Below are 16,469 nucleotides of genomic sequence, written 5' to 3'. Positions count from 1 at the left end.
GAGTGGATCTTCCCAAAGGCCAGTGTTCCTGCACAGAGGGAGGGGATCCTCCCCACAGCCAGCGTCCCTGTGGAGAATGGAAACAATCATCCACAACCACCTCCCATCATCCCCATGTTGGCACCACTGTGGAAATGGGATGGTGGAGTGTGTACTCCACCTGTGGATTTCTATTCCAAGAGAAGAGGTCATTTAAGCCTTATCTAATAAGTAAAGACATTGCCATTGTGATAGCGTGGGAATAAGTTGTGACAGACCAAATGTGTATGTATGGCTCATGTGAGTGTATCGCTGTAATACTTTCATGCATTTTCTACATAAAACAGGTTTAGCTCTATTTTCTATTTACATTTTCGTCATTTAGCAGACACTCTTATCCAGAGCGATTTACAGTAGTGAGTGTATACATTTTCGTAATCCAGTCAATCTCTCCAGGATATCGCAGGGATTTTTGTGATATTTGCAGGCAAATATGCTAGATTTTGCTGCGGCAATTCTTGCGAAAATGAGCTGACAAGGGAAACATTTGTTGACGTGTGGCTTGATTGAACCTTATTATGCAGTAAATGTGCGGTGATTGGTTGAAATTGCGAGCCCTCTTTTTTGTAATATGTTAATGGGTCAGTTCTATACGATGATATTGCGATGATTTGACTGTTTTATGCCGAAATACATTTACATTGAAATAATGCGGCGATTGGCAAATTTGCAAGCCCTCACGTAATATGCCGGGATTTGTTGATTTTGAAACAACAACAAAAATGTGATCGCAGCATCCTTGAGGAACCTTCCAGTAATCCCTGTGACTGCTTGGAGGTTAAGATTGGGTTGTAACAGAGTATCAGAGCAAGACGTTCCTACCTGTCAGCTAGTGATTGTTCTGTATGGTGACATGAGCAGAGTCGCCTGACTTCTCCCACTTATTACAGATGTCCGGCTTAGATATGTTGAGCATCCTGCTATGATGTCCATCACCAAGCCAGAACACTCCGAGGCCAACCCTCAGTGCCAGACTGGCAGCCGGCCGGTGGCTGAGCCCGAGACCCCCTGCTGTTCACAAGAACAGTGGAAGCTGGCTCAGCTGGGTCTTTGGGAGTGGAAAAGTTAATAAGAAGGAGGTTCATCTACCTGAGGACAAAGACAGATCTGTAAGGAACCTGTTATTTACAGTATATTCTATGTAGAGACAATTGGGTGGATTATTCATTTTTCATTTTTGGCTTGCTTCACATTGCTAATATCTTCTTCCTCAGATTGTCTGGGATCCAACTCTGCACAGATGGGTTGACAAAACTGAGCCCAAGGCTGAGGTATACACTTAAATTACATTCAATAAAAAGCAGTGAAAGACCATTGTATTTCAACTGTGCTAATGTTACTAACAATTTAGAAAATGTGTTGATGTGTTTTACAGAACAAGCTTGTACCACCAACTCCACCGATGGGGATGTATGGATTTCAGGGGAACCCTGGCAGTGTCCCCAAAGGAGTGAATCCTTACTCCATGAAAGCAGGTGAATATTGTTTTAGACTACATGTGGTTTAACTCCAAGAATCTGTCAGCCAATCATAGCTTTCCCCTGGTGATCTCCTGCTAACACCTTTCCCACTACCAGCAGGTCTATGGGGCAGCAGATACCCTACAATGCATTACACTGATGGGACCAACTCAAAGCCTCCAAGCCAGGGGCCTGGACCACTTCCTCGACAGCTCTCTGGCCTGCTCCCTCCCTCACACTTTGACCTCATGGCACCAATGATTGTGCCACCTGACACTCTACCCTACTGACGTATGAATCTGGAAAATCCTTCCAAAATGTATCCATTCATCATTAACTGAGCTTTTACTTTAACATAGCAAAAGGCTGAAGTAGCACGGATGTTAACTATTTTTCTTTTTGTCCAACAGGCCAACAGGCCCTTTTCCAAGAGTGAATTTGCCCATATCCATAAATTGATTTTTTCAGCATAAAAAAACGTCGGCATTGAACATTTATTAAAATATCATCTTTTAATTATATCTCTCCTTTGGGTCGTCATGTTCAATTTAATTTACCATGCTCATTGCTTGTGCATTGCTTTACGTTACATACTGTACAGACAAGTATATTTGACACACAACAAACCCATCTAATGACACTGGTTTTATTGTCTCATTGGTTGATTGAGCATCTGCATGACTGGAAACAATATTATTCTTTCATTCAGAGGGCACATGGTTGGTGGTTGTAGACACAGGTTAACTCAGTTGATTTTAATTGCTGAAAGGCCAAGGCGAGTGAGCACAATTGAGAGATGGTCCGTGCAATTCAGGTTCCTTGGGACGTCCTTACCCCATTGAAGTTGAAATGTAAAATGGTTAGGGTTAGGTAAGGGTTAAGGTTAGGGTTTAGAGTAAGGACGTCTCAAGGATTCCGAATAGCACTGAGCATTGAAAGATGACTGTGAGAATTTGGCTCTCCAGTCTGTCACAGCACAAGCATTGGTGTATATGGCCATTTGTTTTTATTCATTTTTCAATTTTATAACACACAGCAGGTCAATACAAACACTGCAGTAAATTAATGTGAGATGCATAAATTACAGTGAGTCTGATTCCCAGAAAATGCATCCAAAGAGATTTTAGAGAACATTAAAGGCCCAATGCAGCCATTTTTATCTCAATATCAAATCATTTCTGGGTAACAATTAAGTATCTTACTGTAATAGTTTACAATTAAAATGGTCAAAAAGAAACAAAAATAGTTTTTTAGTAAAATAAACTTTCTCAGGCAAGAATTTTGCTAGGACTATCTGGGAGTTGGGAGGGGGGTAATATTTAATCTGAAAACTAGCTGTTATTGGCAGAGGTTTGGAACGCTCTTTGTTATTGGTCTATATAACCCTATATCACCTGGTGATGTCACCAGGCAAGACAAAACTCCACCCATGCAAAACCTGCTGATTAGAAGGTCCTGTGTAGATTGTATTTTCAACCAGCAACTATCAGGAAATAATTTGTACAGTTAGCTTCATTAGCTGTTGTACAATATGATACAAAACACAGGAAAAACTGCATTTATTGTTGTGAAATTGCTAGATATTATTTGTTAGATATTACTGCACTGTTGGAGCTAGAAACACAAGCATTTCGCTACACCCGCAATAATATCTGTTAAACGTGGTATGTGACCAATAACATTTGATTTGATTTTGACTGCACTGGGCCTTTAACATTGTGAGCTCACTGTTGCATGTATTCTCATAAGAATATTCTCTGTTGAAAAGCTGAAGGTCATCTTTCAATTATTATTATTATTTTTTATTACATGTCATTACAAAAACCTTTACATGTAACAGCTATCAGATCCCGTCTCAACATAGTATCAATATAAGACTCTAACCATAATCATCCATACATCAAAATAATGACGGTCACTGACCACGTTTAAATGTGCACAATATTCCAAATAGTAGCTCATATCCAGCTTAAGGTCTTATTCGGGATAAGCTGTTTGCATGCACCTTTGATATCCCACTCATGAGTATGCCTGCTCCATCAATTAACAGAATATTCCTCATTTAAACTCATATGGGTTAAATGGAATAGTAACTGAAATACGGACACTGACTGTAGGCCTATAACCTCTCCAGTGGTGTAAAGTACTTAAATAGTACTTTAAAGTATTTTTACTTAAGTCGTTTTTGGGGGTATCTGTACTTTTCTTTAATATTGCTATTTTTTTTTTTACAACTTTTACTTTTACTTCACTACATTCCTTAAGAAAATAATGTACTTTTTACTACATACATTTTCCCTGACATGCAAAAGTACTCATTACATTTTGAACGCTTTGCAGGACAGGAAAAGTGTCCAAATAGTGAGTGCATTCATTTTCATACTTTGCTCGAGCTAGTCCCACGTGGGAATCGAATCCACAATCCTGACGTTGCACGTGCCATGCTCTACCAACTGAGCTACACCGAACATGCCTCTATCAAGAGAACAGGTGTTCATCCCTACTGCCTCAGATCTGGTGGACTCATTAAACACACATGCTTTGTTTGTAAATGATGTCGGAGTGTTGGAGTGTGCCACTGGCTATCTGTAAATTTAAAAAACAAGAAAATTGTTCTGTCTGGTTTGCGTAATATAAGGAATTTGAAGTGATTTATATTTGATACTTAAGTATATTTAAAACCAAATACTTTTACTTTTACTCAAGTAGTATTTTACTGGGTGACTTTCACTGTTACTTGAGTCATTATGACAATTGTGTACTTTTTCCACCATTGAACCTTTCACGTAGCATAATATGAACTCCTGCAGAATTATGAATTTCTTGCATTGAAATTATACAACAAATGTTAATTTTGTCTCGGGGAACAGGAGTGGAGAAATATGATTTATTTCTTGCAGCATCTCTTGAATAAATTTGAATGTGCGTGTAATGTGTTATCTTTGAAACTGTTATGCAAGCAGACAGTATTTCAACAACATAAAATATGCACCCAAGATGAACTGAAGTCTTGTTTCGTCGTTTTCTCAGCTTTTCATTCCTTAAAACCGGTAAAACTGATGACATTTGGACATTTTACACAGCACCAAGCTTTCCACTGTTTTGGAGTTATTGTGTTTTCTCCCCAGTCCCTAAACAAAACAGACAACTTTACCGGTGTTAACTAGATTACTAATATATTAATTCGAGCACTACTTTATTTAGTCTTCTGGGGCAACAAGTTATGACAGAAGAGCAGCTGCATGTATCAAACTATAGTTGACAAACAAACGGCCTATCCATTTTCGTAAATTATAATATTATAAGCAGAAACTAAATTAGGGGTGAAAGTAGCCAATAGTAAATTATAGTAAATTAATTATAGTAGGCAACATTATTATGGAATTATTATGGTGGATCGAACTGCGCAGGTAGACTACTTTTTGAAATGATTTGTTTGACAATCAGATGAAAATATCATGACACAACACCCATGATTTTTCGAAATTGACCCTGCGCAGACCGCAAAACCAAAAGTAAAGGGGATTAGATGTTTACTTGTCACAGTATCCCGTCTTAGATCAGCATATCCCAGGCATCTTATCCGGGTTTCTCATAACCGGGATACAAGCTTTTTCAGGTTATTGTAAATGGGATATAATGTTTATGTTCGTCAACTCAAAAACAGAATACTTGAGTATCCCGAATAATAACGGGATATTGGTGTGCATGTAAAGAGCAGTACCACTCTGGGAAGTTAATAAGACCTATGCACAGGACTCATCCTATCCTCCATGTGCCTAATAAAATAGGAATATATTGCAATACATTTAAATATATTATTGAGCTGCAAATTATAGTAGTCTTGAACGATCACATTGACCAGAGATTAAATTACGATCTATTTGAAAGCAAATCAATTTTGAAACAATGAATAGGCTTTAATACTAGCAGAGGAGTCAGTTGTATTGTAAATAAGAATATAATATGTTTCTAAACATTTCTACATTCATGTGGATTCTACCATGATTATGGATTTTCCTGAATGAATCGTAAACAATGATGGGTTAGAGGGTTAAAGATCAATCAATCAAATTGTATCTATAAAGCCCTTTTATATCAGCAGATGTCACAAAGTGCTATACAGAAACCCAGTCTAAAACCCCAAACAGCAAGCAATGCAGATGTAAAAGCACAGTGGCTAGGAAAAGCTCCCTAGAAAGGCAGAAACCTAGGCAGAACAATAGAGAGGAACCAGGCTCTGAGGGGTGGCCAATCCCCTTCTGGCTGTGCCGGCTGGAGATTATAACAGTACAGTCGTGGTCGAAAGTTTTGAGAATGACACAAATATTAATTTTCACAAAGTCTGCTGCCTCAGTTTTTATGATGGCAGTTTGCATATACTAAAGAATGGTATGAAGAGTGATCAGATGAATTGCAAAGTCCCTCTTTGCCATGAAAATGAACTTAATCCCCAAAAAACATTTCCACTGCATTACAGCCCTGCCACAAAAGGACCAGCTGACATCATGTCAGTGATTCTCTCGTTAACACAGGTGAGAGTGCTGACGAGGACAAGGCTGGAGATCACTCTGTCATGCTGATTGAGTTAGAATAACAGACTGGAAGCTTTAAAAGGAAGGTGGTGCTTGAAATCATTGTTCTTTCTCTGTTAACCATAGTTACCTGCAAGGAAACACGTGCCGTCATCATTGCTTTGCACAAAAAGGGCTTCACAGGCAAGGATATTGCTGCTAGTAAGATTGCACCTAAATCAACCATTTATTGGATCAGCAAGAACTTCAAGGAGAGAGGTTCAATTGTTGTGAAGAAGGCTTCAGGGCGCCCAAGAAAGTCCAGCAAGCGCCAGGACCGTCTCCTAAAGTTATTTATGCTGCGGGATCGGGGCACCACCAGTGCAGAGCTTGCTCAGGAATGACAGCAGGCAGGTGTGAGTGCATCTGCACGCACAGTGAGGCGAAGACTTTTGGAGGATGGCCTGGTGTCAAGAAGGGCAGCAAGGAAGCCACTTCTCTCCAGGAAAAACATCAGGGACAGACTGATACTCTGCAAAAGGTACAGGGATTGGACTGCTGAGAACTGGGGTAAAGTCATTTTCTCTGATGAATCCCCTTTCCGATTGTTTGGGGCATCCGGAAAAAAGCTTGTCCGGAGGAGAAAAGGTGAGCGCTACCATCAGTCCTGTGTCATGCCAACAGTAAAGCATCCTGAGAACATTCATGTGTGGGGTTGCTTCTCAGCCAAGGGAGTGGGCTCACTCACGATTTTTCCTAAGAACACAGCCATGAATTAAAAAATGGTACCAACACATCCTCTGAGAGCAACTTCTCCCAACCATCCAACAACAGTTTGGTGACGAACAATGCCTTTTCCAGCATGATGGAGCACCTTGCCATAAGGCAAAAGTGATAACTAAGTGGCTCGGGGAACAAAACATCGACATTTTGGGTCCATGGCCAGGAAACTCCCCAGACCCTAATCCCATTGAGAACTTGAGGTCAATCCTCAAGAGGCGGGTGGACAAACAAAAACCCACAAATTCTGACAAACTCCAAGCATTGATTATGCAAGAATGGGCTCAGTCAGGATGTGGCCCAGAAGTTAATTGACAGTATGCCAGGGCGGATTGCAGAGGTCTTGAAAAATAAGGGTCAACACTGCAAATATTGACTCTTTGCATAAACTTAATGTAATTGTCAATAAAAGCCTTTGACACTGACGAAATGCTTGTAATTATACTTCTGTATACCATAGTAACATCTGACAAAAATATCTAAAAACACTGAAGCAGCAAACTTTGTGAAGACACAATACTTGTGTCATTCTCAAAACTTTTGACCACGACTGTACATGGCCATTAAGGCCAGATTTTTCTCCAAGATGTTCAAACGTTCATAGATGACCAGCAGGGTCAAATAATATTCACAGTGGTTGTAGAGGTTGCAACAGGTCAGTACATCAGGAGTAAATGTCACTTGGCTTTTCATAGCCGGGCATTTAGAGGTTGAAATAGCAGGTGCGGTAGAGAGAGAGAGAGAGAGAGTTGAAAACAGCAGGTCTGGGACAAAGTAGCACGTCCAGTGAACAGGTCAGGGTTCCATAGCCGCAGGCAGAAGAGTGGAAACTGGAGCAGCAGCATGACCACGTGGACTGGGGACAGCAAGGAGTCATCAGGCCAGGTAGTCCTGAGGCATGGTCCTAGGGCTCAGGTCCTCCGGGATGGGAGGGAGAGAGAGAGAATTAGAGGGAGCATACTTAAATTCACACAGGACACCGGATAAGACAGGAGAATAACACCAGATATAACAGACTGACCCTAGCCCCCCGGCACATAGACTATTGCAGCATAGGCTGAGATACTACACCCAAGACATGCTAATTTCTCTTGTTATTGGTAATGGTAATAGAATGTCTTGGGGGTATGATCTTTGACCCTCTGTAACGTTCTCACTCATCATTATTCACGATACTTAACAAAAAAAGAGCAAAATTCACCCAACGTATTGTGGGAAGCTTGTGGAAGGCTACCCGAAACGTTTGACCCAAGTTAACCAATTTAAAGGCAATGCTGTATGAAAAATGTATGCACTCACTAACTATAAGTCGCTCTGGATAAGAGCATCTGCTAAATGACTAAAATGTAATGCTACCAAATACTAATTGAGTGTATGTAAACTTCTGACCCACTGGGAATGTGATGAAAGTAATTATACTGAAATAAATCACTACTATTATTCACATTTATTTCACATTCATAAAATAAAGTGGTGATCCTAACTGACCTAAGACAGGGAATATTTACTAGGATTAAATGTCAGGAATTGTGAAAACTGAGTTTAAATGTATTTGGCTAAGGTGTATGTATTCTGCCCTGGAATTGCGTTCCCATGCAAAACTAGACAGATAGCTAACTGAGTCTTCAATAAAACTTCCAAGGCGTGACTTTTCTTGAACGAATGTATTGAAAAACGTTTATGTTCTGAAACTGCAAATACAGAAAATAATATACTTTAGTATTCAATTCATATTGACATACTGTAGCTGTACATTATACATTTTCAAGTTGAAGTTGCATAAATACAAAGCAAGTGCCAAGTTACCATGTATCTGACATAACAACAAACCAAATAGATAATTACTCTATGAGTAACAACTAGCCAACTCCTTTCATTACTCTAATAATGTGCCAACACCTCTGTACAATAACAAAGCATATTACACTAGAAACAGTAACAAACTATAGTATGTTTTACACTTCTTTTACATGACGCACGAGCAAACTAATACAGCTGACGGCATCCATGAAAGTCAATGCAATTTGCGTGAGTAAATGTAACCAACTAACATTGATAAGTAAACAATTCTATCATTAACAATATTATCATCACTAGCAATATGCTTGAATTGAACTTACAAACAAATATTTTCCGAGGCTGAAGCGTAACAAGAAATAGTTGCACAGAAAGAACTGTACCGTAGCGTAGTTTCTAGCTGCTTGTCTGCGTGCAGAATGACTACTCTACTTCCGGTTTTTGTACATTATTCTAAGTATCAGAAAGCTCCACTCGGGGCAATAAACACCATGGGACACAATGAAAGTCACTCTTAACCACTGTAATAAAATAATCTGTTACCTTCTAACAGGATGGCAGCACACTCCCGCCTGGTATAATGAAATTGTGCCACTATGAAACAAAACATTTTGCCTCTAGGATGCTTCAGAAAGAAGAACATTCTGAGATTGGTCTCAGAAACACCTTAGCAGTCCCTTGTTTGACAACCTTTATGTCACAAGCTGGGCTTGAACTTCAGGTCTCCAATGTGGAGAGTTGGGTGTTCTACCCTATTGCCAGAGGAGTATAGTAGGACCCAAACGAAACACCCAAGGCAATACCTAGGCAAAGTAGATTTAATATAAAAAAAAGGTATTTCTTTGCATCAAAAATAATCCAACAAAAGTTCTTCTCAGAAAGAGGTATACTAACAGAGGTACAGTAAACAAAATAGAGGATGTTAAAATAACTCTACGAGGGAGAAAACAAAATAAGATAGAACTTAGAAAAGTTTACTCGGAAAGACTTGGGACACAGCAGGAGACAGGCAAGCCAGGACTCAAAAACCAAGTGAGGAACAAGGGGAAACATGAAAGCAATACTTAGGAACAAGGCACAGGTGACCTGGATGAAGCTAATAAGGATATTAATGAGGGAAGAACTAAGGCAGAGGGGAACACAGATGACCTCTAGAGGCCCGGAGACAAACAGGAGGCAGGAAGGACAGGACCCTCCTCCCAGGAAACGAATTTACGCCGAATCACCCCGCCTCAGGTGCGAAACTCGGATCAAACCTGGGTCCAGGATGTCCTTGGCTGGAACCCAGGAGCTTTCCTCTGGCCCGCACCCTCCCAGTCCACCAGATACTGCAGAGAGTTCTGACCCTCCGGAGTCCAGTATCCGGCGAACTGTGTAGGCTGGCTGGCTGTCAATGATCCTGGGAGGTATGGCCCGTGGGGCAGGGAGAAGACAAGACAGGTTTTAGTAGTGAAAACATGGAAAGTGGGGTTAATTCTAAGGGATGAGGGAGAACTAAACCATAAGAAACAGGGTTAACTTTCCTTGCTAAAGGAAAGGCCGGCGGTACTGGGAAAGCTTGATCTCGGCACCCGGAGGGGGCAGGTTCTGGTGGCTAACCAAACTCGACCAGCCTGGAACTAGGGCCATGGGGCGTGGCGACAGCCTGACTTTTGTATTCTCTGGAGGTCCGAAGGTACGCCTGGCCTTCTTCCAGGTCCGCAGCGTTGACAAAGCGCTACTGGTGGGAACACCAACTTGCGCTTCCGGAAGCCAGCGAGGGGTGTATCCGAACTGGCATCAAAGGACAATCCGTGGCTGAGGGACTGAGGGTGTTGTGGGCATATTCCGCCTAAATGATATAGGTGGCCCAAGACGTGGGATTATGGCTCACACCGAGGGTGGTCTCCAGATCCTGATTAATCTGCTCCGTTTGGCCATGAGACTCTGGATGGGTCCTGGATTAGGCTGGCTGTGGCCCCTAATAAGCTCTGCAGCTCCCAAACCGACGAGAATTGGGGACTCCTTCGGCCGGAGACAACGTCCAGGGAAATTCCAAATATCCGAAGACATGGTTCATGAGAGCCCAGCAGTCTCTGGCCGAGGGCAGCTTGGGCAGGGAAATAAACTGGGCAGCCTTAGAGGAACTGCTCATAAACTACTAGGATGACTGTGTTGCCCTGGGATGGAGGAAGTCCCGTAACAAAGTCCAGAGAGGTGACTATGCCCACAGGAACAGGTGGTGGATGGAGCAGTCCCTGGGGTCGTTGATTTGTCGACTTTCCCTGGTTGCACACAGGCAGGCCCACATAGACCTGCACGTCCGATGGACGGCCACCAAAACTGGGCCGCTGAAGGAATTTCCAGGTGAAGCACTACCTGATGGCATGTCATGGCTACTCATGACTCCCACTGCAAGACGCGGCTCACAGAGAGAGGTTCGACAGTGTCCGGCAGACCACCGCCTGATCGCCCATGGACAAGGGGCCCTCGACCCCCTCTTTCTAGTTCCCACTGAAGAGGTGTGCTACGATCCTAGACCTCGAATAACCGATGCCAAAGGCTTCTCTTGTATCTCGGAGAATAGGTCGGTGACAGGGCATCCGGTTTGACGTTTGGTGCCAGGTCTGTAAGACAGAGAAACTGGAATCGATTAAAGGTATGGCGGACCATCGCTTATGCCAAGGCTTCATCCGCTTTGCCTGTTGGAGATAATTCAGGTTCTTGTGGGTCTGTGAGAACCTGGAAAGGATGCTGAGCTCCTCATTAAAAATGCTTACCTCTTCCAAGGCCAGTTTCACAACTATAACTCCCGATCCCCACGTGGTAGTTGCGCCTGCCTCAGACATGCTTAAAGACATGAAGGCACAAGGTGTAATTCCGTCCACCCCTGTGACAGGACGGCCTCACCCACCTCCTGGAGGCATCCACTTCACCATGAAAGGTCTTTCTGGTCAGGATCACCAGAATCGGAGCAGAAGTGAAGGCGCTGAGATCCTCGAAGGCCCCTGCTGCTTCCGGACCCCAGGACCTTGGTCCTCCTCCTTGCAGTGTTGGCCACAAGGCCTACCACAGAGCTGAAATTTTTACAAAAACTCCGAGGTAGCTAGAAAAGCCACAACCGCTGAACCTCCTTGACTGCGGGCAGGAAAAATAGCTGTGGACCGCTTGACCTTCTTGGGATCCATCCTAGGTGGCCGGGAGGACAATAAACCAAGAAACTGAGTCTGGGAAACATGAAAATTCACACTTCAGGCTTGCTGTAGAGGATGTCAACAGCCTCTGAGAACCCTCCTACACATGCCTCATGCTCCTTCAGTGACCCCGAGAAGATGAGGATATCGCTCCAGGTACATTAAGACGAACAGATTAAGCATATCCGAGAATATCATTAATCAGGGCTTGGAATATCCGCGGGGCATTGCGGAGCCCGAACGCATCACCCGATATTCATAGTGCCTCGTGGGCGCATAAAATGCCGCCTATAATGCCATTACCTGGCCGGATCCGCACGAGATGGTAAGCATTGCGATCCAGCTAGTAAAAAATGGAAGCCCCTTGAAGCAGCTCAAAAGCAGTGGCTATGAGAGGAAGTGGGGGTATTTATCTCAAACTGTGATCTTGTTGAGCCCCGGTAATCATTGGTAAGGCCTAGCGACCCCGTCTTTCTTTTCAACAAAAAGCCGCCCGGCCCAGCCGGGAAGTAGAGGCACAGAGGAGGCCGGCTGCCAAGGACTCTGGCTGTAGGTGTCCATAGCTGAGTGCTCGAGGGAGGATAAGGAAAAGATCCGACTTCAGGAGGGCAGCAACCAGAGGATCACCACACAACACACGTGTGGCGGGGAGGTTGTAAGGAAGTAGTCTGGGACTGTTGAACACTGCCTTGAACCAAGGAAAACACTGGGACTCTGGGAGATTTGAACAGACCTCTTGAAACTGGGTACTAGGGCTGAGGACTTGAAGCATGCAGGAGTTGCGAAAGTGGGACCCAAGCTTAGGTACTGGTGCCAGTGGGTCAGTCGATCTGGGGATTATGTCTGCACAGCCAAGGGTGACCCAGGATAATAGGATACTCGGGAGTCAATGAGATAGAAGGCCCTCCTGCTGGTGTTGAAAGTGATGGTAAGTCGTGCAGGGGATTGACGCTCCTGTAACCTTTCCTGGTTCCAGAGGTCTGCCATCTAAGGCTGTAACTGCCTGGGTTGGAGGAAGTAGTTGGGTAGGGATCTTAAGTTCCTTAGCCAAGGGTTAAATCCAGGAAATCACCTGCGGCACCGGAATCGATCACGCCTGGACCTCGATGCTGGTGGCCCTTCCATGGCTGTGGAGTGGCTGAAACAGCTAAGACAGCGTTAGCAGGAGGAGCTCTAATTTTCTCCCCATCACAGCCCTCCTGTAGCTAGGCGGAAATAGGCGTTTCCAAAGCTCGGGGGCAAGTGAAGCTAGAAGTGGCCGACAACCCCGCAGTAGAGGCACCGCGCCCCGACGCTCCGTCGCGTGGGGAGAAAGCCTGAACGGCTCAACTGCATGTTCTCCGGGAATCCTGAGCAGTTCAGGAGCAGCTCTGAACATGAGCCCAAACAGAGAGAAACAGAGCTGCTCAGAGGAACTTGGGACTGAGACATCTGGCGGCGCAGCCGTTCTCCGCTCTCTTCTCAGACGATTGTCCAGCTGGGATGGGCTGGTGCTATGAGGGACTCCGAGATCCCCAGCTGGTTCTCGGGTGGCTACCTATCCTGAAGGGGCTCAGATAACCCTCCCTGAAACAGACCTCAGCGCCATCAACTGTCCAGCCCTTGCTGCTATGGTCCGGAATTCAATGGCAAAATCTGCCGTGGTCAGGGAACTCTGACGGAGAGACAGTAGGCGCAGCTTCCTACCACTGACAGGATGATCGAACACCCGCTGAACTCTTCTACAAATGCAGCGAAGATCAAAACAGGCCTCCTGGGACTACGACACCAAGAGAGCCCAGGAGAGCGCCTGTCTGAAAGAAGTGAAGGAGGAATCTTGGAACGGTCTGTGGAAAACTGGAGGGGGTTGGAGCTCAAAGGTGAGGGAGCATTGGGGTGAGGAAACCCTGGCAGAGCTTGGATCCCCCAGAAAAGGCGAGGTGGTGGTCGGGGCTCCGCCAATGGAGAAGGCCTGTCAGCCACTGGGGAGACCTGGAGTAAGGGAAAGGACCAGGGAGGCGCTTCAAAGAGCTGGCGGAGGGAACTCATCATCTCGGCCGAGGAGTTGAGAATGACTAGCCATCAGCTCCTTCCTGTCGGCTGAGGTCCGGTTTCATGGCTGGAAAGATGCCTCATGTCGAGCGATCACCAATAGGTCCTTGAACTGAGTGTTTTTGAGTCCAAGGATTGACTTGGTTTTTCTGGCCTGCTTGCTGGGCTTGAACTCAGGTCTCCAATGAGAGTTGGGTGTTCTGTTCCTCAAGCCACAGAGGAGGTATAGTAGGACCCAACGAAACACCTCCAGGCAAAGTAGATTTAATATAAAAAAAAGGTATTTTTTTGCACTTCAAAAAATAATCCAACAAAAGTTCTTCTCTTAAAAAGAGGTATACTAACAGAGAGGTACAGTAAACAAAACAGAAGGACAAAACAAAATAACCTCCAATGAGGAGAAAACAAAATAAAGATAACTTAGAAAGCTTACTCGGAAAGAATTCTGTGGGACACAGCAGGAGACACATAGCCAGGACTCAAAAACCAAGTGATGTCAAGGCCAAAACACAGCTAAAATACCTAGGAAAACAAGGCACAGTGACCTGGAGAAGCAAATAAGGACACACGAGGAAGAACCAAGGCAGAGGAAATGACAGACACCTCTGAGGCCCGGAGACAAACAGGAGGCAGGGGAAGCTGACAACTTTAGTTCTACTTTCTGACCTTTTCTGGCCAGTACTGGGAAAGGTTTTGACCATGTCCACCACAGTCATTTCTGGTGCGCCTGACTGTCTTTCAATAAGACAACATCTCCCACTTTAACATTTGGCTTTTCTGCTGTCCATTTTCATGTCTCTGGCAGTGCTGTCACAAACTCCGTCTCCACTTTTCAAAAAAGTGTCAGCTTAGACACTGACTTGCTTCTCACTGTTTTCCATGAAGATCGCTCATGGAAATATCCAGAAGGGGCTGAGGTAGCGCCTGGTCTTTAGGGTCAGTAACATTGAGGGTGTGAGAATGGCAGTAATGTTATTCGGTTGACACTGACACTAGGGTCCTTTACTGATTATTGCCATAACTTCAGACATAAGAGTGCTCAAGACCCCATGTGTGAGACAAGTGTGGATTAAATATCCAAGCACATCCCTGTCTGAGAGGTATTGAAGGCCTCAAGATAGTCGTGTCGATTCCTGTTCCCTGTAGGCACCTATAAAGTGTGTACTTGATCAGAGCGTAGCACTTTGCTGGACCACGGATAGAGAAAAAACACCAAGCGCGTTGATGGAAGCTGGATGTGACATGGGATTCGGCGAGAGAGCTCAACATGGACTGCTCTAGCAGAGACATACATGTAAAGAGCACTACCAGCGCCTGGAGTCTGCACTACTTTTGTTTTTAGTCTAGGAGACAGTCAATGTCTGTAGTCCATTAGGACACTACATAATCCCTTCAATGTTTTGCCTATGATTCCGCACCCCAAGTTCCCTTTCTCCGCTTAGATTTCTGACCGCTTTGTCCCTGTTTCTCTGCAGGTTTTTGCTCTCAAAAGTACACCTTTTTAATAGCAAAACAGCACACTTGATGTTCTGTGTCCACAACAATGTTTAAACTCTATCAGGTGACCATTTGTGAGGTCTGGGAAAATGTAAGACATTTAGATGTTGTGGGTTTACCTCAAATGCAAGCATGCACCAGGAAGAGACCTTTGTTTGGTTACGGTGTTGCTGTAGAACAAATGGCGCAACTGAAGTGATGCAAATGATCACAGTATAATTCTTCTCTGCCATGCAGGCATAGGCTACTTTGTAGTTAACATTACTTTAAGTGGTTGTTTGGGGAAAGCTATCTCTTCCTACCAAAAGAAGGTTTATCATAAGTACCATCATGCCACACAAAGTGTAGACATAATGCGCGCACCGCACACATGCACACAGACAGGGCCATTCTAAAATAACAGAAAGTTCATGAAAATACGAATCACTGATGCATTTTTTTTCATGTCTTATGTGATTGACTTGGGCAAATGAATGCTTCTAACAAGTTGAATAGATTTATTGATTTCTTACTGCCAAGTCTAATAAATGTTTGAATATTGCTGGAATTTCGGGCCATTGCCTGGATTCCGTGGATCTGGTCCGCAACGCCATTTTGCAAATTTAGCCAATGAACTGTCATAAATCAACATAGGATATGCTCCTCTTCCCTCTCTCTAACAAGACTCAAATATATATATATATATTGGAAACAAGTATAGCTGAGCTTCAGTTTGTGTCACAAAGTGGATACGTTTCTGTGTCCCTTTCAGAGTGAGTGGTACATTGACTTTATATATAAAAATTAAGAGTTGTCCCGCTTACGAGGTGGGCCTATGGTAGTCAGGCTTGCTAGTACTTGGATGGGAGACCGCCTTAATACCAGGTGCTGTAAGCTTTTTGTCCCAGTAGAGCGTGGCTCTTGTGTCATGGACAAATTGCTTTTTTATTTATCACCCTAATAATATCATGGATTGTTATTGACTAAATGCAGCTTGTGTGCTGCCCTGCCCTGACTTTCAAATCAAATTCCAAATAATGGATAAAAGTGGTTTCCTCAAAATATAGGTACATGCAGCCTTTGTTTTTAGTTGAGATAGTCAATGTCTGTAGTCCATTAGGTCACTATACAATCCCTTCAATGTTTTGCCTGGATTCCGTTAATTCCCAAGTTTCTTCCTTTCTCCGGCTTAGATTTCC

At 43.8% G+C, this 16,469-nt stretch overlaps 1 long non-coding RNA gene across 1 annotated transcript; it reads left to right on the top strand.

The window, feature by feature from the left end:
- The first annotated feature begins 1,051 nt into the window (after positions 1 to 1,051).
- LOC123486776 lies at positions 1,052 to 1,972 on the top strand. The gene is made up of 4 exons (XR_006659512.1): positions 1,052 to 1,148; positions 1,254 to 1,310; positions 1,415 to 1,514; positions 1,617 to 1,972. It is a non-coding gene; the product is annotated as an uncharacterized LOC123486776 (long non-coding RNA).
- The last annotated feature ends 14,497 nt before the right edge of the window (positions 1,973 to 16,469 follow it).

The sequence above is a fragment of the Coregonus clupeaformis genome, unplaced genomic scaffold (assembly GCF_020615455.1).
Source record: "Coregonus clupeaformis isolate EN_2021a unplaced genomic scaffold, ASM2061545v1 scaf1320, whole genome shotgun sequence".
In the NCBI taxonomy this organism is placed as follows: domain Eukaryota; kingdom Metazoa; phylum Chordata; class Actinopteri; order Salmoniformes; family Salmonidae; genus Coregonus; species Coregonus clupeaformis.
The sequence above is the reverse complement of the archived record's forward strand: the minus strand, read 5'-3'. Positions and strand labels throughout refer to the sequence as shown.